This window comes from Camelus bactrianus, chromosome 11, assembly GCF_048773025.1.
Source record: "Camelus bactrianus isolate YW-2024 breed Bactrian camel chromosome 11, ASM4877302v1, whole genome shotgun sequence".
NCBI lineage: Eukaryota > Metazoa > Chordata > Mammalia > Artiodactyla > Camelidae > Camelus > Camelus bactrianus.
Genome location: NC_133549.1, coordinates 70,999,156 through 71,021,276, shown reverse-complemented (window position 1 = coordinate 71,021,276; position 22,121 = coordinate 70,999,156). Strand labels below are relative to the sequence as shown.

The window sequence follows — 22,121 nt, the reverse complement described above, 5'->3', positions numbered from 1 at the left end:
CATTTCTAAGATCTGCATGCACCTTGCTTTTGGCCACCCTATCAGAATGCAGGGGAGCTAAGGAGGGCCACGCTTCCCATTGCACAGCTCCAGGGAGATACTTAGGTGAGAACACCACCAGCAGCAACATCTTTCTGAAACCAAAGTCTGGTTGCCTCTAGGCTTGCAAGCACTCAATGACAAGAGGGAACCTTGTGCATAATTCGGCATCTGTGGTGCTCCAAGAACAAAGGATATAATATCCCTCTGTTTCTGGACATCCTAAAATGAAAATGACATCTTGGTTGACAATGATGATTCTGCATTCTTTTATAAATCATGTTATTTCTGAAAGAACTTAAAGCAGGTGAACGAGCATTCTGTGGCCTCATTTCTGGCATATCTCCCATGAAAACTGCCAGGGGCCTTTACTAACAATACCACCAAGTACTGTGGTCAGGAAATGAACAAAGTTAAGGGATTTGCTTTTAGCTTGCTTTAGGCCATTTACTGTTCTCATTCTTCAATGAGAAGAAATAGTCACTGAGGTGAAGGTGGGAGCATCTCTGATAGGTGATGGCGGTCTCTGATTTTCAAGGTCCCCTAGCTGCTGTCAGGCAGGCTTTGCATACACTTACCTGGCATGATTGTGCTTGTCTCTCCTATTTCCACAATGGCCTCTCAGCTCCTCAAAGTCAACTGAGGTTCTTCCAGAATCCTCACCCTTCCATGACGCTAAGCACAAGGATCCACACAGTCACTATGATACCAAGTTTATAGACAGGGAAAGAAGGAACCACTGAGGCCAGGCTAAAGGGAGCCTGGAGAGGAGTCAGGAAATTTGGGTCTCCACACCCTAGGCTTTGTGGCTCCCTCCTCAAGAGTGAAATCAAGGACCCTTTGGTCATTTCCCTTTTAGACCTCCCCTGCCCACTAAGAAAGGGTGGTTTCTACAGCTGGTTTGCTCAGTGAGGTCCTAGGTTTCCTCACTGCCCACGTTCAAGAGAAAGTATGTTAGGAGTGCTTTCCTCAGAGGCCTGGACAACCTAGAAGAAAGTTTAAAATTTCCGTATCTGGGGGCAGTGCTTTGGATGATTTCAAAAAAGGCAGCCTCCTGGGCAGATACACCGACAGACAGAGTTTGGTGAGTCTACTCTGCCAATTCGCCTCTTTGGTTTATAGAAACTTTGTAGGACTTTCTCACTCTAAACCCAGAACTGGGATCAGGTTCTGAATGGTCTGTCTCCTCTCTCCCGGGCCCCACTCTGATCCTCCCAGCACTACAACATCCCCTGGGCGCTATTCAAGAAGAAAGCTCCCAAGACAGCCTCATCAAAAAGAAAAAAGTTCCAACTCAAAAGCTGAAGCTTCTTTTATACCCTCAACCCCACCCCTAGCCCAGTCATAACCTCACAGATGAGAAAGAGGTTGGAACAGATAGGGAGGGTATCCACACACGCCAGTTCATTGTCTGCACTCCCAGTCTTGTTCTAGCTGTCTCATTTGAGCTGATTTCACTAGCTCTCCACTAACTGAACTTCTTTGTTATCAACTTGGCCCATCTGCCCCAGGATGGAAGGACAAAAATTACAAAGCCACTGCTTATACCCTCCCCAGGCCAACTCCCTCCATGGAATTTCATGACCCAGTGGTGACCCTGGCCTACATATTGGAATTTCTTTTTTTTTTTTTTTTTTTTTTTTACCAAAGAAGAACTATTTCTGAAAAGAATTTTGGAGTTGTCATTTTCATTTTAAAAATAAGATGATAAAACACACACACACAAGCCATTATTTGTAAAATGCCTACAGATGATGAAAAGGAATGCATGTCAATGTGTACATATGTATACAGCTGAGTGAGAGAGCACATGTTTCTGCATCTACCCATGGGGGCCGAGATGAACCTCTCCAATGAAGAGAGTGATTAGACGCTAAGAAAAATGATAGGAATCAAGAGTGATTTCAAATTTCTTCTAGCTTTTCCTTCTACCAGTCCCCCCAGATTTAAAAAAGAAGTTTTCTCAGAATTCCACTTAAATCTGATACCTAAATGAGCCTCAAAAACCAGTTATATGGGTGGCAGAGAAGCAAGGCTTATAAAGCAGGGGTCCCACTGTGTTATGAGAATGATCACTAGCTAGAAAGGGGGATTTTCTAGTCCTCTTCTGGTATTGCTTAGCTAAATAAACTCTGACACCTCTGCGCCTCGATGTTTCATATCTTAGATTCTTTCCAGAGTTTACTAGTGTTCTGTGGTTATATTATTTATAAATTGGGTGGATATGTGAAATAATAACTACCATTTCCATGACGACCACCACTGTCATCCTGACTTTTCTTTCTAGACTGATTTGCAATTGCTTAGTTATGCCTGTCTTTTAAGAAGTGAACAAATAATTTTCTCATTTTGCAAGGAAGAATCTAGGTAGAATTTTTAGTAACTTAACCAATATATCTGGGTAGTGCCAATTTCAAACTTCACAAGTGCCAAAGAACCCAGTTCAAAACTATCTCAAAGGCCCATGGTTGGAAGGCCCTTCTAATTGGGTTTCTAAAACAGCTGTCAAGGGGAATAATGGAAACTCCAAGAAAACTTGATCTTCAGAGAGCTTGGGCTCTGCTTATGATCCTGAGTTTGGGACAGGTTCAGACTTTTCAAATGCTATTCCAAATATTCCCTAACCCAATAATTAGAGGCTACTCAAATGCGAACTCAGTGTTCCTTCCTTCCACAATCAGCATTCATGCAACTCTTTAAACTGTATACAACTTATGAAATTGGACATGTCATTCCTCCATTACACACAGAAACATTAGACTCAGTTCCTCAACCCGAAGATATCTTGGATTAGGTCTTCTTCTTTTCCTTTTTTTTTTTTTTTTTTTATATAGAATGCTTCAAGAATTTGGATGTCATCCTTGCATAAGAGTTATGCTAACCTTCTCTGTGTCATTACAATTTTAGTATATGTGCTGCTGAAGCAAGCATGAGAAGGTCTTTTTTAGAGCTAGAACAATAAGTGGTAAAAATCACAGGTTCAGGAATCACATAGACCAGCAGTAACTTTTAAAATCTATGTTAAGAGGAGGTAGCAACTGAGAATTACCCACATGTGTTCTTCAAAGGGATTACTCATTCCTTACCTCATCAGATACAGTGGTTGGCACAAAGCATGTACTCAATAAATACTTATTGAAGTAAATTATCCATTCTCATGTTGAACAAATTTACTTTCACTTAAAGGGGGTGCCATAATCTCTTGGCAACCTGATAACTGTGCTCCTTGCAATTTCTTTAAGGGCAAGTTCTGGGTTTGGGATACTGATGTCTTTGTCTCACCTCATCCATAAAGCCTTCCTTGACAACTCTAAGTCTGCCCTACTCTCATTTTCCTGACTCCCTGCTGTACTTATTCCAGGTTCCACTCACTTTGGCACATACATGATATCTTATCCTACCACGTAAAATGTGTTTCATAAACACATCATCCTTCCTATGAGCCTGTAAGTTCCTCGAGGGCAGAGGCCATATTTGATATTTATTTTGTATGTCCCATGGCACACAACACAATATAGAGCCCAGAGTAGGCTTTGAACAAGTATCTGTTAAATTGAATCATGTTTTAAGGACAGTACTCCGCTGCCAGTGATGACTTTGCTTCAGAGAAGTATTAAAGGCACGACTGGGTATATTCACCATTCATTTCATCCAAATGAAGCCCAGGGGCCTCTATACTTGCAGTGCTAGTTAGGAAGCAAAGAATCAGAAAGCAGCTGCTGAACTTCCAACAAAAAAGAGATCGGATTTCAGCAGTGGATTGCAGGATTTCATGTATTAGTCACTAGCGACTCTTGGCCAAACCCTTTGGTGTTATCAGGAATTAAAACTAACCCAGTGATATGTCAAATATCAATTTCCAATTACTTTTCTGTGACACATTTCTGCCACTTGGGAAAACTCCCAAGGGATCTGTTGCCCCTTATCAGCACAGATTGGGTTTACCTTTCAGTCAAGCAGGTAACACTCAGCAGTGGCCTGTTTAGCCTCAATATTACAATGTCCTCCTCTGACACTCAGATTCTCTTGTGAAGTCTTCAATATTGGCTTACACTGTCACCAGAGACCTGGCCCAAGTGTGGAAGGCTTCCTGATATAATACCCTGAACCATATGTGTCAGGGTGGGATGAGGATAACTCCAACAGCTGTGGTGAGCTATTGTCACTAAGGTTTCCCAAGTCTTAATTTGCCTTGAGATATTGAATGCAGGAACAAGGTCTCGTGCAGGACTCTGCATCTTCAACTCTAGCCAACGAGGAAAGAAACAAGAGAGTCTCTGAAGTCTTAACTTTGATACTCAAAACACAGCACAGCATTTCTCTCCTCTAGATCACAGAAGGCAGGCCACAGACTAATTGAAAAAATCTTTGGTATTAAGGATGTCAAAACTGAGGACCTGCACAAAACCAGAAATCACATGTCCCCTTTATTACAAAGTAATGGAACAGAATTTGGAAAAACCAGGATACATCTCCAGGTCCATAAATCAGGCCAGTTGGAGGGAAACACAAATGGCCAGCACCTGGAGCGAGCCTTCATCTGGAGAGGGAGAACAGCCGAAAAAATCAAACTTCAGGGCCAAGGCTCCAGACTCTGCATGGTGATTAATGACTTGAGTGAAAGGTCTCAGTTGAGGCTGAACAATTAACTTGTTCTCTCCACAGCTCAGAACTCTCGGCAGCATAACTATGTCTTCTCCGATTGCTCATATTTACCAAAACGCAAGCCAGTCTGGGAAGCTTCGAACATGTCATCATCAGACTGTTTCTGACAATCGGGAGAGCCCTGGTGTTTGTCAGGACTCCTTTCGTCAAATCATCTGTTTTGACTCTGCATGCAAGCCTCAACCTTTCAGTTCCTTTTCAAGTTTAAGAACCATCTTAAATGAGGCAATAGCATCGGCCTCGATCTGTCAAAGAAGAAAAAGTCCACAGCTCGGAGCACTGCAAATGGACAGCATATGGCCTGGCTTGTTTCTGGTCATCCCCAAAACAGTTCTTAGGGAATTGAATGTCCAGGAGATAAATGGTTCCCTCCTGCCCTGCCTTTATCCTATGGAATAGGTTTCTCTAATCTCTTTCAGATCCTTTAAAGCATTTACATTAAACCAATCACTCCTCTTGAATCTACAACTGAGATTCTGATAAGACCTGCTAGAACCAAGGAAGTCTCCAAACATCTTTCCCATTTTCCTAGAGGTCGAACTATAGATGGCAAAGGAAGGCAGGTGCCCCAGAACCTGACTCTCATGTACAAGTATCCAAAAGGAGGACCTGAGGAATCCAGCTTCCACATGTGACCTTCCAAAACCACTTCACTTGTGACAAGGGGGTCTACCAAAAGTGCACCCCACAAGGTAGGACTGTAAGGGTAGTAAGTGCCTTGCCTAAGTATATTCACCCCCTTGACCTGCCACAGAGGCTGACACTTCACTTCCTATTTAGCCAATCCCATTTCTCTCCAGGAAGGCATCCTGTCTTCAGAAGATATATCAAAACCAGTAACAACAATAATGCTAATAATATAAATGGCATTGTAATTGAAAATATTCCACAGACCCCATGTCACCTTTAATGCCTATTATTATATATTTTGGGTGTTTCCAGATTTTCATAATTAAATACATGATTTAAAAAAAAGAAATGGTAACAACTACAGTAATAACATACATGCATATGGCACTTACTATGGGCCAGGAACTCTTTCAAACACTTACACCAGCTCAGACAATCTTCACAATAACCCTACTAAGGAGAGTATTACTATTATACACATTTTACAGAGAGGGAGATACAGAATAATCAAGTAACTTGCCCAAGGTGACAAAGCCAGTAAATGACAAAGCTGGTATTCAAACATTGGCCTTAGTCTTTCATTCTCAATATGATCCTAGACCACAACTATGCTCTCCAGAGGTACAGTCCCTGGTGATTAGGTTAGAGAAGCAACCTTTCTAGCAATGCACCTGCTTAGGAGTCAGGCTTGGTGAGACCTGTTTCTGCTACTCAATGTGTAACCTCGAATGAGTTCTGAGTCCCTGAGCATTAGTGGTCCTCATCTGTAAAATCAGTATGATACAAAGGGCTCCCTCATAGAGTTTTAGCAAGGACTAGTGAGATAATGTATATCCAGGCCCTCACACAGCGCCTAGACATGGCAGGTGCCTAACATGGTAGCTGTGGTTATTACTAATTCGATCAGCTATAACAGTGACTAAAGGAGCCGGAGAAGATGAGGCAGAAACAATCACAGCTTTGGGTGTGGTTGTGAAAAGACAGATCAATGCAGTGACTGGATACAAAAAGACTGATGAAGAATACCCACCTCCTTGGTCTGACCCAAGGTATGTAGCCTCTGGCTTAGCTTATCCCCATGAAAGAAAAAAAATCTAATTTAAAAAATATACATCAAGAAAGAAGGAACATATGTCCAGACTGGGATCATGAGAATAGTCTCCATGAATTCTTAGCACTAAAGAAGAGCAGAGCATCCTTCACGGCCTGTGGGGCTGCTCCAGAGTCAAGCTTGGAGCTGCATTCTTAATTCCGCAGTTCCTCCGTGTTCCTGCCGACCCTTGACACATCACATTCTTTGCATTAATAAGGACTGGCGCCAGAACACACTAAATTGCCTTTGACTACATTTAACTGGTCTAGTATTTTTTTATGATTCTTTCTTGTTGCACCATTTTTCACTTTTGACTTTATAATTCTCTGCTGACTTTAAATAAAGCTTTGCCAGACTACCCAAGATGGTTTTTAATAGAGATTTAGGGTCTAGGTTGTGCTGTGGTTTGGATTCAGATTCTACTCTGGCAACAAGGGGAAATTAACTAGGTGGTTTCATCTCAAGTGCCCATTTATACTCAGAATGGACAGAGAGTTTATCTTCTTCCAAGCCTTGTAATCATGACACTACAAAGTGATACTCAAGAAATAAAAATTACGGAGCAATAGCTTCCACACCACAAAACCACTACACAGTGTCCCTGTAAACCCAGATGACTAGAATAATACAAAGATAGCAGTGGAATCACTTGCTGAGTGACAGGGAAGAATCTGACCAAATTCTGCCCTAGGCCAAAGACAATGCTTGCTCTCCTTAAGACAGGGAACTCAAATGACCCTACACCAGCTACCTGAGCCTGCCTGCTGACATGCACCCCTCCTCCATGCTATCCCTAGTCCCCACTGCCTTCTGACCAGATGAAACACTGGAAGCCAGCTGGCCTTCAGTCACTGGAGGAGGTGACATGATTGGCAGACACCAAGTCAGGTAACAAGTCAGTCCCCAAAACTAACATTTCTTTTCTAGAGAAGAATAACCATGAGTTCATTATTTCTTGAAAATATAAAATTGGTAAATCAGTAAGATTTTGCTTTTGTCTTCTTATTCATTATCATTCAAGGCTTGCTCCATTACAAAAGAATTGATGTAACATAGGTCAAGTATTGAGAACAGTAACTAAAAATAACTGTACTCATGACCACGCTTAGAGATAAATAAATCTCTTCGGTGGCTTTTTTTTTTTTTTTAAACCAGAATAGATTTTTTTGCCTCCACCTACCACTGATGTTAAAAGCAACCCTGAATTTTGAGGTTTTCATTCCTATGGTTTTTTTCATTGCTCTGCCACCTATATAAGGACTCTTTTAAAATAGTGTTTTAATTTCCATTTTTGAACTTAATATAACGATAGCATACGGTTTCATTTCACAAGTTTGTTTCTTTCCAGATTTTGTACATTCATCCATGTTGAATGTTACTCAACTATTTAATGAACCATTTGGGTTGTTTCCAGTTTTTCTGACTGTTTTTTGTTTTGTGTTGTTTTCCTTCTATAGAAAATGCTATCAATATAGCACACGTTGATTTGAGCACATACAATAGCTTTTCCTGGGTTAAATAGGCTTTTGGGGAGTAGAACTGCTGGATCTTAGGGTTTGCATATATTCAGATTCACCAGATAATAATAAATTATTTCCCAAAGTAGATACACTGATTCACACTCCCACCCAAGTAACTTTGGAGTTTATGTTGCTCTATAATTTTATAACACTTGGTGCTGCCAGGCTTTTAAAATTTTGCTGAACTAGTGAGTATAAAATGTATCTTACAGTTTTAATTTACATTTCCAAATTTAATTGTTTTTATAGCTTATCACTGAACAATTTTTGCATAGTATGAAAATTCTTTGTTCAAAATAACCATGAAATGCAGTGTTTGTATAGAGTAGGTGGGAGTCTGTGGTCACACACTAAGACATCATGTACAAGGCATATAGGAGACGGTATGTCTCTGTATCCTCTATTCACACTTACAGCTAAGGCCCTGGGCCAAATCTGGGCTGCCGCGTGCATCTGCAGACAGTGTTACTGGCACACAGCCAGGCTTGTTTGCTTACATGCAGCCCATGAACACGTTTATGCTACAATGACAGAGTTGAGCAGTCACAGCAAAGACCATCTGGCCTCCAAAGCCTAAAACCCTTACTACCTGGCCCTTTATAGTAAACGTTTCTGACCCATGCTTAGAGCATCTTCACTTGCAGGCACAGACACCTCACATTCAACACGTTCCCTTGAATCTATTCCTCCCAAATGCGATTCCTGAGAAAATGTCTCCAACTTCCACAAATGTACTCAGGCCAAAAACCTGGGGGGTCATCTCATGGTCTTCCCTCCTATTCATCACTTAGGACCAGCCAGTGGACACCACCCCAGTACTCAAACTGCTCAGCACCACTCCTCTGAAGTCGTCTTCTCTATAACTACTGCCAGCCCTTGGTTCAAGCCTTACCTTGACTTAGGCCACCCTTCACCTAATGACCAAGCCCTTGGTGTCCCCACGTTTCACAGCACTTGTAACATTTCATTGCATTTTGTCTGCTAGTTCCACCTAAATTGTAAGTTCCTTAAGGGCAGGGACCTTTGCCATTTCTGCACACAGGACAATGCCTTGCATAGCAAATCCTGCATTAATAACTTTAGTCTCCTGTAGGCTAAAGTCCTTATCAGAAACCACTGAGGGCATGATAAGTTCACTGAGGACATAAGACACTAGTGGCTGCCACTGCACTAGTCAGCAGGGTTTGGAAATAGCCCCTACTCTCTTACACCTCATGGCTGAGAGGACTTGGAAAAAGACTCCTTGTCAATATCACTTAATGCAGTGGTTCTTAAATTGCTGTGTACAGAGGAACCATCAGAGCTCATTAACAATAGCAGAAGCCATATATTGTATGTTCATGTATGACTGAAGCATTATGCTGTACACCAGAAGCTGACACAACACTGTAAACTGACTATACTTCAATAAAAATATACATAGAAAGAAAGAAAGAAAGAAAGAAAGAAAGAAAGAAAGAAAGAAAGAAAGAAAGAAAGAAAGAAAGAAAGAAAGAAAGAAAGAGAAAGAAAGAAAGAAAGAAAGAAAGAAAGAAAGAAAGAAAGAAAGAAAGAAAGAAAGAAAGGAAGGAAGGAAGGAAGGAAGGAAGGAAGGAAGAAAGGAAGAAAGAAAAAGAAAGAAAAGAAAGAGAGAGAGAGAGAGAGAAAGAGAGAGAAAGAGAGAAAGAAGAGAAAGAAGAGAAAGAAGAGAGAGAGAGAGAGAGAGAGAGAGAGAGAGAGAGAGAGAGAGAGAGAGAAAGAAAATAAATCAGAAGCCAGGGTGTCAACCCAGGTTCACTGAATCAGAAACCCTGAAAGTAGATGTTCAAGCATCTTCACCCTCTGGATGTTCCATAGGAGATTCTTATGTAGGCTTGAGAAGCACAAATCTAATGACAGCTTCCTAAATACATTCCCCTAGCCCTACTCTCAATCTACCACATCATCTGCCACAAGGGACCCTCCACCTTTTTGCTTGGGTACCAGAGCTTCCCTAAGCTTTTCTACTCTCCTCCAGTAGTTGAGAAGCAGCCTGACTTGAGGGGATAATTAATTGTATCCTTTCTTCAGGGCTGAATTCTATTTTTTATCGAATTGGTAGCATTCCTGGTTAATGATGGGCTGACCCCCTACATTGAGCATTTTTACTTTTCAGCATATCTAAATCAAGAATCCCCTGTTATAGCCTAGTACTACTCCCTAATACGCACCAGCCCTCCTAGTACCCGTCTGAGGGAGGAGGCATGCAAACACTTGAAGCACAGATATATTATGAGAACGCTTGCTTTAATTTTTACTGCCCTCATCATTTTCAACATATTACAGATCATTTAATATGTAAAAACAAATGTTAATAGGAGGGTTAGATCAACAACAATACCAATAAGATGCTGTTAGTATTTATTAGAGATTTTTCTTATTAGACTTAATTTTTTCCGAAATTGCATGTGACCCATTATCATTATGCCTGGTGGATAATATAATGGAACAAAATTACCAGTTGATTTTACTCAAGGAGAAAGTCTAAGGTTCCTTGGGGTTTATAACACCAAGCAGAGCACAAATTTAAGGAATTTTTCCAGTGCTGCACTTGGTGGTCTTTAGGGGTCTATTTTCCCCAGAGGCATGTAAGTACTAAAATTGCACTAGACTGCGTTTTGTTCTCAGCAGGTGAGAAAGTGCATGGTCAATGGGTTATTTGCCATTCTTTATTTCCATCTTATGCAGTCACACAGAGGTATCTCTCAGGTGGTTGTTGAAGTTTACTAGACACTCAGGAGCCATCTTCTGCTTTCTCTAAATGGCATTTATAATCTATAACCAAAGGGGTCATCTATGAAGCCATCAGTGCAGTACACCTAAACTCAGTTTGCGCGTTAATTCAGGTTACAGAGATCAGCTCTTGGGCTGTGAGATTCCAACTGGGGGAAAATTGCATCATGCATCTAAACAATATTTATAGGACAACAAACAGAAAAACAAGGTCTGATATGTGATGAAAAATGACAGAACATGTGAAAATCGGTATATGGGGAATAAAGGCCTTCAGAATATGCAGGTCAATAATAACAAAGGGGCTAGGCAAAAATCACACCAGTGAGGGTGTGACACCTTTATTTATTAGCGTGAGAAGTACTAAGTTCACTAAGTGCAGTATGGCTCTCCTTTATTCCAATTAGCCATCATTTTCATGTTTCACTAGTACCCTGATAATTGATGCTCATCACAGGATTCCTGAAATATAAAAAATTCAGCAGTGCTTTCTTCAATCATCAAGAAACAGACTAAAATGTAGACACTGTAGTTACTGTGTTAAGTGCATTTTGTTGTGGGGACAGCACTGAACAAAATAAAGAACACAAGCTTCAGTGTCAGACCTGGTTTTGAATCTCAAAAAGGACACTTACTTGCACTGGGACTAGGGGTACACTACACAATCTCTTCCTAAGCTTCAATTTCCTCACATATAAAATGGGGATGATATCCAGCTTTAGGAGATACTCCCACAATTAAATGAAACCATGAACATATGTAAAATACCAGCACAGTGCCTAGCTCTCAAGAAATCACTCAATAAATAGAAGCTCTTACTAAGGCTGACATCTCCTTCCCCCTTCCGTTAACCAGTAAGCCATGCAAGATGCACATACCTACCACTTTACTTTGTTCTCTGTAGCTTTTTACCTGAATCCTTAATTTATAGGAATGTCCAGCCCCCAACAGTGACAGAGTACAGAGTTTAATATGGATTCTTAACACCATATTATTTACACTTGAAGAAAAGGAACATTTTCAAAGGAACTACTTCTTTATCACTGGCCTTGGGAAAATAACATTTTAGTCTCCAAAATAGTTACAAATGACCCTAAGCTCCTACCCTCTTGGATCGTTTATTATTTTTATTATTACTACTATTTGCTATTATTTTAATGTTATTATTATATTAATATTTTATTTTTATTATTCCTATTAAACACATGAGTACAATAGTAGCATATTTTTATAAAAGTTCAGATGCTGAAAAAGCTCGTCTTTTTGATCCTGTTCTACTCTTTTGCCACTTCAATTTGGATCTTCCCCAAAGTGTAGAAGTAACTACTGTTAGGAGTTTTCTGTCCATCCTTCCAAAACTATTTCTACGCATGTACACACATGTATGTGTTTAAATCTATGTGTATACGATTTTGTGTTTTTAAATTCATAAATTCTAATATAGTGCACAAATGTTTTGTACTCAAATTGATTTTTGCACAAAAAGTTTATCTTGGAGAGAATTCTGTGTTAGTACCTTATTTTTCTTAACTTTAAAAAAAAAAAGCTGCTGTACAGTATTCAGTATCAAGATTTACCATACTTTAACCATGCCATTCCTGATGGGAATAGAAAACCACTGCAATGAACATCATTCTGCATGCTTCCCCTTAGAAACATCTAATTATTAGGTTAGAGGCTATACAAATTTTATTTAAGTAATTTTAGTCTTTTAAATTTGATTTCTTTATTTTTGAATATGGTTCAAAATTTAAAAGTAAATACAAGTGTATGGTGAACAGTCTTTCTCCCACCTAGTTTTCCCACATTCCTCACTGTCCCGATCTACAAGTAGTCACCATTACCAGCTATCTTTCACTATCTTTTTATAAACAGTTTCTTTCTGTTCCACCTTTTATGCATAAATAGTAGTATGCTATGCATCTTGTTCTGTACATAGTGTTATGCCCTTAATGATATATACTGCATAGACTTAATGTAAGTATGCAGGGAGCTTCCCACTTCCTTTGACAGTCCAGAGATTGGACATACCATAATTTATTTAACCATTTCTCAATTGATAGATATTTGGCTATTTTCAGTGTTTAGCTAGTACATCTAGTCTACAATAAATACAACTGCACATGTGTCATTTAACTCATATGCAATTATTTCTAGTAGTGCAACTATTGACTTACTTTTTACTGGGTTGTAATCAATTTCCAGGAACTCTTTATATATTAGAAATACATATAATCTATCCTTGTAATATGATTTTCAAATATTTTTAAAGTTCACTTGTCTTTTGACTTTAAGTCAAAAGTATTTTTTTAAATGTGTAATAGGTTTTTTTTAAGTAAATCAAGAGTATCTTAAATAAGATTACTTTTTTCAATTTTTGTTTTTTATATTAGGGCTTCTGAATTCTGAGTTCTCTATTTTCTTTCAGGACTTTCAAGGTTTTTCTTTTCCATTTAAAAATTTAATTCATCTGTAATCTATCCTGGTGTAAGGCACGAGACATTGATTCAAATATTATTTTCCAAATACCTATTCATTTGCCCCAAGAACATATATGGAATAGTCTATCTTCCCCCATCAGTTTAAGACACAACTTTATCACATACTAAACCCCCAGATGGAACTGAGTCCAGTTATAGACTTCCCTTTCTATTCTATAGCCTGTTTGATGATTTGCACCACATTTTTAATTATTGAGGCTTTATATTTGATATCTAAGTTCCTCTTACTACAATTATTTTTCCAAATGATCCCTGCTATTATTTTTGCTTATTTTCACATCTTAACTTTAGATTTATTTTTTTCTAGTTTAAGAAGAAAAAAAAAATCTTTGGTAATTATGTAGTTTTACAATGAATTTTAGTTTAACAAAGAGGTTGTTGACATATTTATGGCCTTGAGTTTTCTAATAAAAGAATGTAGGTCTCTTCGTATCTTCAAGCCTTTTTACATGTCCTCCTGGAGAGTTTTAAGTTTTTTTCATGAAAGTATAACATGTTTTGGTTAATATATTATTATAATAGTCCCAATTTATTATCTTTTATGTTGCTTTTGTAACTTGAGTCTTAAATTAAAAATACTAACTGGTTTCTATTTTAATGTTAAAAGGTTAGTGATTTCCATGTATTAACCTTATACCTTATTTTATCACTGAATTCTCGTTAGTCCTTCAGTTGGTCCTCTCCAGCTTCCAACTGTCAAATCAAATAAAATCATCTATAAACATGATAGTTTTGTCCTATGCTTTCCATTTTCATGCCTGTAGTTTCTTTCTTCCATCTAACTCCATTGGTTACTATTTCCAGTAAAATATTAAATAACAGTGGTGGTCACAGATATCTTATCTTATCCTTACTTTAATAGGAATACCTCTTATGTTTGCCCATTAAGTTTGATGTTGGCTTTTGGACTGAGATGGATGTGATTTATCATGCTGAGGAAGTGTACATCCATTTTTGTATACTTTTAATCAAGGATGGTTAATGAATTTGGCCACTTATGGAATTATGGCTTTCCTCTTTAGATCTATTAAAAAGATTAAATAAATAAATGGATATCCTAATAATGAAACTTCATTGCATACTTAGAATACACCTTAATTGGTCATAATTTTTACTCTTCTGTTTATGCTGCTGGATCATTTTAAGATTTTTTGCACCTGTATTTGTTAGTCAGATGAGTATGCAGCTATTTTCTCTATAATCCTTATCAATTTTATAAAGGTTTTATGCACTTTATAAAAAGAATTTGGAAGTACTTATTTATCTGTGCTCCAGAACACTTTAAATAGATTTGGAATCATCACTGTGGTATGCAGGATCCAGCTTGCACTGACTCACAAGAACAGACTGTGTACGTATCTTCCCAAGTCCACACTAAGTAATATCACGTATGTAGCTTAAAATCAATCATGGTGGGAATATTCACGCCACAGAAACTGTCAAACACTACACATAGTGGGAAGGACTGTGTGTGTGTGTGTGTTCGTGTGTGTGTGTGTGTTCACAGAGACCCAGTTGTTAAATATTTAACAGAATACTACTATCTTCTCTTCTAATGTTTGATAAAATATCCTGGACTTGGTGCTTTTTTAAGGGTAGTAATAGGTTTTTATGAATTTTATTTTGCCTGTGAAATCAACCTGTTTCAGTTTTCTACCTCTTCTGGAGTCAGTTTTGGGGAATTATATTTTCTAGCAAATTATCCATTTGATCTAGATTTTTCAGGGATTTGCAGAAGACTGAACAAAGTTAGTTCTTACCATTGTTTTAATTTTCTCTGCTTTCTGTGGCTTGTAATTTTTTACCTATGTATAGGCAAATGTATATTTACATTCTCTTTAATTTTCCTTGATTATGTTCATGATTTAGTTTTTCTAAAACTTGTCTTTTGTTTTATTTGTTATACTATTTGTTTTATTACAGTATTATTACTGTATTTATTGCTGTTCGTTAGCTTTACTCATGTAGTCTTTCCACTTTCAGTTTATTTCACTTAGTGTTTGAGTCAGATGTTTAGTTTATCTTTTACAGTTTTTCCTTTTTAAAAAAACTAATATATGTACTTAAAGCTGTTTTCTACTGAGAGTAGCCTTAGCTATACCTCATAGGTTCTGACAAGTAATGGTTTCATCATCAAACTTTCTTGACTACTCTACATTTTGGGCTTGTATGTTAACTACAACTCCAGATTTAAGAGTATCAGAACGTTTCTGGGTGGAAAGGCTTTTTGCAATCTGATTTTGTTATTAATTTTCAGTTTTATTACACTGTGACCTAAGAGTTTTTAATACTACCTCTTCTCCCTAGAATTTACTGAAATTTTGTTTGTGACCAAGTGTATTACTGCGGAAGACTGAATTTGACAAAGGTGGTCCAAGCGCTATTTCTGGTCCCACATGTTCTTCTAGAACTTTGCCACTCCCTGTCAAGAGGTGGAGTCTATTTTTACTTCCCTTAAACCTGAGCAAGACTTCTGTGACTATCCTGAAGAACAGAATGCAGCTCAAGTAATGCTATATGATTTGCAAGACACAGATCATAAAAAATGATATGGCTTCTGCCTGAGTCTTACTCTGGTGAATTTCTTTTGTCCTTGTAACTCAGCCACTATGCTGTGGTGTTCCTGGGCCTAAGTAGGCTACCAAGGAAGACTACCAGAGAAGAACTGAGGCTCCCAGCAGATAGCCAGCATCAACCATCAAGCGAGTACACGAGTTTTCAGATGATACTAGCTCCCAGACTTCTAGTCTGCTATGGAGGTGCCAGACATCACAGAATAAAGGTAAGTCATTCCCACTGTCCTCTCTTGGAATCCTGACCCTCAGAATCAGTGAACATGACAGACTATTGTCTTGTGCCACTAAATGACTTTTTTGTCTCACTTAATGCTCTTCTGCTTGACTTCTACCTTGTGATATGCATACTGCCAACTCCTGCTTTCTTTTTGTTCCAGTCTTTCATTCCAACTTTTCTGAGTCAATTTGTTTCTGTTTCTCTGTATGACACAGAGAATTGAGTTTTGCCTTATGATCCACTCTCAAAGTCTCTTAAATAGGTGAATTAAGCACATTTACATTTTGTCCTGATACAAACATGACGGGTCTTAGTTCTGTTACGTTATATTTTATAAAGGCAGAGCTAAGTAGTTGTGACACATATCTTCTGCCTTGCAAATCCTAAAATATTAAATATCTGGTGTGTTACAGAAAAGTTTGTTAATCCTTGATATAAACGATATTATTGACTGCAAGTAATGTAATTTACTGCTATCAATATTGCTCTCTTCTGTTTTGTTGTTGTTGTAGCACAGCTTGTTGCTTTGGCTAGCACCCCCAGGGGATGCAGAGGACTCCTTACCTGCTTGTTCAGGGATTTTAATAAGAGTATTTTTAACCCTTCATTCTTCTTGCTGCAGGTTGCCCTAGGACTTTAGTGGATAATCTTTATCAAGTTAGGGAAGGTCCCGTCTATTCCTTGTTTGTTAAGAGATGTGAGCAAAATGTTCTTTCCTTCCTTCCTTCCTCCCTTCTCCTCCATCCCTTCCTTTTGCATCTATTACCATGATCATATATTATCTCTTTTTCCTTTTAATATTCTAATATGACAAGTTTACCGATAACTTCTAATAGTAAACTATCCTTTCAATTTTTATATAAATCCTACTTAGTCATGAGGGAGTTGTTTTTTTTTTTTTTTAACTATATTACTAAATTTTATTGTTAATTTCTCTTTGAAGATTCTTTTACCCACATTTGGAAAAGAGATTGACCTACAGTTTCATTCATGACTCAATTCATGGATAGCTTTTGTTTCTATTCCACGTATTGTTTTTTTTAAAGAGTGTTTGCTAACAAAATGTACATATTGTAAAATTTCTGGTCACTTCTAAATTTCTATGGGAGATATGCTGAAGATTTCACCTGTTATTGTGACTGTCATTTTTATCTAGTATTTCTAGAAGGTTTTGCCTCATGTATTTCAAAGCCATGTTGTTATGCTTTGAGAATCATGAATGTTACAGCTTCCCATTATACCTTCTTAATTATATAAAATAGCCCTCTTCATCGTTTCAGTAATCATCTTGAAACTTATTTTGTAATATTAACATGGCTATTCCTGAGTTTTTAGCAGGTAGTCAAATTTTTTGTTTCTGTTTTTCATAATTCCTGTATTTTTCAAGCTTCCTATGTCATTTTATTATATATATATATATATATATCTTTAAAAAAGCATTTTATTTTCCATTTCCTTTTTTTTTATACTAAATCTAGGAGTACACTGTCATTTACTTTGGCCCATTCCCATTTATTATGACTATTACATTTGTACCAACTCCTGTCATCTTACTTTACTCTTCTAGTCACTTATACTTACTCTGGCTTGGAGACGTGACTACCCACTGAGGAGGACTAACATGATGACTGCTATGAGGCCCCTAGTGGTTCCTTGTGTTCAGAGAACTCCTGAAGCCAGTCCTACATTTTAAAATTCTCTTGCATTTATTTTGGGCTGTGATTAACCTCTTCAATCCTATCCTTCTATCTACCTTGCACCAGATCTACATAGTTTCTGATCAAGGACAATACCCCTTGTTTTTCCACTAGTTATTAGTTAAAGGTTTTTTTTTTAATTCCCCTGTAGGGAGTAGTGTAATATCATTTCCACCATTTCTGCTAATGCGTCAAGATGGTTTCGTGTCTTAGTCACAGGAAATGGCCTACAAGATGCCACAAGTTATGACCTCTGATACTGTTCTGACTTCATCTACACTCCTCCTGAACCAGCCCTCCCCTGTTAAGTTGCTTTCCCCAGCCACACTGGCCTCCTACCTCTACTTACTGTATGCCAGGCATGCTCCCATCTCAAGGCCTGGTACTTGCTCTTTCCTTTGCCTGGATGACTTTCCTCTCAGATAGTCTCAAGTTCCCATCTCCCACCTCCTTAAAGTTATTACTTCAAAGCCACTTTCTCAGCAGTGACTTCTTTGGCTGTCAAGCCTCAAATTACTAATACACAATCCCTAATCTCCTTTGCTTGCTTTTGTTTTCATCTTATACTGATCTGTAACATAGTCGATGGGGCTTTTATTTTTTATATTAGTTATCAACCCTTTTCCTCACCAGAATGCAAACTCTCTGAAGGCAGAGTTTTTTGTCTGCTTGATTCATCTCTCTGTCCCTAATGTTCAGAACAGTGCTTGGCACAAAGTATACGCTCAGCAGATATCTCTTAAATATGATACATTTCTAGGGATTCAGAAGAAGAAAAGGAGGCTGTGGAACATGTTCATTATGCTTTACAATCTCCCCGATACGCCAGCACTCACTGCCCGGTCTAACCTGTTCTCCAAGGGACCTTAGCTATTTGATTTGTATACTGTATGAAGTAAGTTCTAGGAAGATTCCAGGGGAGCCGATGAAGAAAGGGAAAAATTAGACATAAGAAGGAAAGCTCTCTCTGGAGGAAAAAAAATTAAATTACGTGGGAGAATGGTTACATGAGTTTCTTAATCAAAAACAAAGAAAGGGACTGCATCTTACCCTCTTTGACTCTCCTTGATTTGGGAGAAACTGATGAGGTATAGCAAGACAAATAAAGGAATAAAGAGCTAATCCACAAGAGAGAAGACTGTTTTATTGCTCTTAAACAGATGTCTGTCCTTACAACACAGGATATTTTTTTTTTCTTTGGGGGAGGGTGGGAATAGGGGTAAGGGAGCAGCAATTTAAATTGGAATCTCCAGGCAGTCTGTGTTTGGGAATTAGCATTGCATTATTTTCCTGGCTCCCCACCCCCTCGTTGTCTTTTAGTTGAGAAACATTTGCCCTGGAACAGCACAAAGAGTTTGCATTAGCATCCCTGAGGACAGAACTCTGACCCCACAGACTAAGGAAGCTACAAATGGAAAATTCCAAGTTGCTATACTCTTTTATTTTCATGCTAATGCTTCTGCAGAGAGTATTTAAAGAAACAGATGCACAAGAATAATAAGGAGTCCAGGACTAAGAACTCCTCTGACAACAGTGGAGTGTTTTTCCAGCATGGTCTTGTATCTGTCTGTGCTCGTCGAAGTCCAGAAGGGTCAAGGTGAAACCTGTGTTTCTTTTTTTTTTCTTTAAGCTGAACTAGCAATGACATAGAGAACCCTGGATGTGTGTTACAAATCCTGATTGGATTTGAGAGTTGTATAAATTTCATTTCACTTCCTTCAGACTACACTATTTAACTCTCAAAGACAGATGAGCAAACCCTTAAGTAAAAGGCCTTAGGGAATGGTGACTTCCCAGTCTCCCTTGCCAATCCACATCTGACTTCAACAGTATCTATCTTATTTTCAGCCCACTAGTTACCTCCCTTATATTCTCTACAAACTTCTCATCTTTGTTTTTTGGTTTTTTTTTTTTTTAGTATAACTTGATCCTGGGATTAAATTCTCAAGTAGAAGACAGACCAGAGCACTGCACTCTGCAAAGCCAAGTAGTCTCAATGTTCTTTTCCTAATATGCAAATGAAACTTCTTATTTTATTTCACCACAGGCATGCCCCGCAGAGGAGCAGCTAATCAGAGAGGCAGAATCATCATAACTAAACCTTGTTTTAAGGTTCTTTCTCACACATACTCCTTATCTGGATTACAGCCAGAAATTAAATAAGAACTCTACTCAGTCTCTCCTCGAGTTCTCTTTCACACTCTGAAATGGCCCAGGGCAGGTTTCTCCAGGTTTGTCACCTAGACAAATGGTTTCATGCCAGTGGTGGCTTCAGAATTTTTATACTCAAAGTGCACAGAAGCAACAATGGGGGTGTGTGTGAGTGGAGAGGCAGGGGATGGAAGGTTTGTTTTGAAGCTGTGTTTCTGTATTAAGCACAGGTTCTTCTCTCAGTTTGTAGGCTTCCACGTGGTGATGAGGAGAAAGAGCTCTGAGACATTTGGAAGCAGAGAATGGAATGGGGGAAATAAAGCCCTTTCTTACACATGAGTAAGAGAAAGCAACTTTCTCCTTCCACCTGTTTGCTCCCAACTCAGTTCTCACCTTCATCCAAGTCCACCTCCCCATCCTTCCATCCTCACTCACCTCCCCCTTCTCTCACTCATGCATCTAGCTTGCCCTTTGCTTTCTACGTGCAGGGCCTTCTTTCTCCAATTAGACTACAGGATTCCTGAAGGCAGAGCCCACAGCTTCTATGTTTGCATCTCCCACAACCCCCTAGAACAGGGTTCCTCTCAAAAAAAGTATGGTTGGCCAACTGATTGAAGAAACAGAAATAGGCCCCTGCAGTGACCTGAGGCATATGGAATTCTGATTAAGGGAACTGAAATGTCAAAAAGCCCAATTCCGCACCCTTCATAAAGTACACACATCCCAACAAATCCGAGGTTATTGGAAAAGTAACAGCCCTGTCCCCTGACCAGCCCCAACCAGAAATTTCATAAGAATGGATAAAGACCCAGTGCAGTAAATATTAATGGCTGGAAGGGGGAGGCAGAAGGACAGAAAGCTAAACAGAGCAGGTGTTCACCTCACTCCATTTCAGTCCGCCTGCAGCCAACAACGTCATCGCTTGGCTTTCTTGAGCTTGCCGACAGGCCATTTTTCATGATTTTACCATTTCTGGCCAAACACAAACTTTTTAATTAAATGTACCACACGATTCCAGATGTTTGTTTATTTGTTCCAAAAAGGTTGTAAAAATCACTCCATGAGGAAAAACCTGGGGCAGGGGGAAACTTTTTCTCTAAGAGACAGGGAAACAAATGTGTTAGGAGAACTGGGCCTGGGAAGTGAAGGCTGGGCAGAGCCTCTCAGCACAACCATCTAAACCAAAAGCACTGGCTTCGAATAGCTCCCCTTCCAGAAACCCAAGACTGGGGAAGAAAACACATTGGGCTCTTACTAGTTTTTAAACGAATGGTGCTCATCTTCAGCCAAAGACCGAAATGGGAATAGATTCTTGGGGCTACTCTGCCTGCTAGGTCTAAGTCTGTCCCTGTGGCCACGAGCTCCACTGCAGTGACTCCGGTGGCCTCCCTCCTACTTCCCAGGCCAGATGGGAGCTCATGCACGAGTGGTGGTCAGGGGAGCCCTGGCAGGATTCTGCAAAGCGAGAGGGCTTCAGGCAGACATGATGGCTTCCCATGAACCATGCCGGCCCCCTTGCAGCTATCTGTTCTCTGGTACTCTCCACCTCTAGACATGATCAGGCATTAAGTCGGTCTACTGCATTTGCTACAGAATGGTTCTCATACTTCCTCCCCTCTTCTCTGTTCCCCTAGCCAACCAGGCACTCCAGACCTTCAGCATCCAATGCAAGATTATTTCACCATCATCCCAACTGATGCTGGGCTCTAAAGGTTGCTTTTGAACGTGCAGAGGAAAAGCACTGACTATCCATTTTCTCTGATGCCTGAGGCAGGGATATCCTGTGACCAAACCATCAGCAACCTCAAACCACAACTCCACTGGGGCTGTAGGTTTCCCTTTACATCACACACATCCCTGCTCCACCAGCAGAGTCCTGGCCCCAGCTGTCCTTCCCATCTGTTACCACGTTGGTTCCTAAATTACCTTTGCTTGAAACCTGCTCTTTGGAGGCAGAATAATCTGTAGTCACGTAACGTGGAGTCAAGAAATTCAAAGCTTCTCAAACTGGACCAAACTTCCTTCAATGCTACCCCACAATGGCCTGCTCAAGTCCTGGCTCCTTTCTTTCCAATTCCCCTGCACATTGCTTGCAGATTAATAACCACACGGCACAGCTTTAAATCAAATCTAGATGCTTCTGCTTGTTCAAGGCCTGCCATAATACAAGTTCTCTCCACATAAGTCAACTTATTTCTGAATTTTTCAAAACTGGGTCCCTCCTTCCAGTCAGCTCTATCTGTTCTTACCTTTTCTTTACCCATTTCCTTTTTCTGGAATG

At 39.2% G+C, this 22,121-nt stretch overlaps 1 protein-coding gene and 1 non-coding gene across 2 annotated transcripts in view; both read right to left on the bottom strand.

Moving 5' to 3' along the window:
• The window catches only part of LRMDA (leucine rich melanocyte differentiation associated), a 1,104,131-nt gene that overhangs the window by 294,413 nt on the left and 787,597 nt on the right, over positions 1-22,121 (bottom strand). The window lies entirely within an intron of this gene.
• On the bottom strand, positions 2,864-2,966 carry LOC123619204 (U6 spliceosomal RNA). The gene has a single exon (XR_006727748.2). It is a non-coding gene; the product is annotated as a U6 spliceosomal RNA (small nuclear RNA).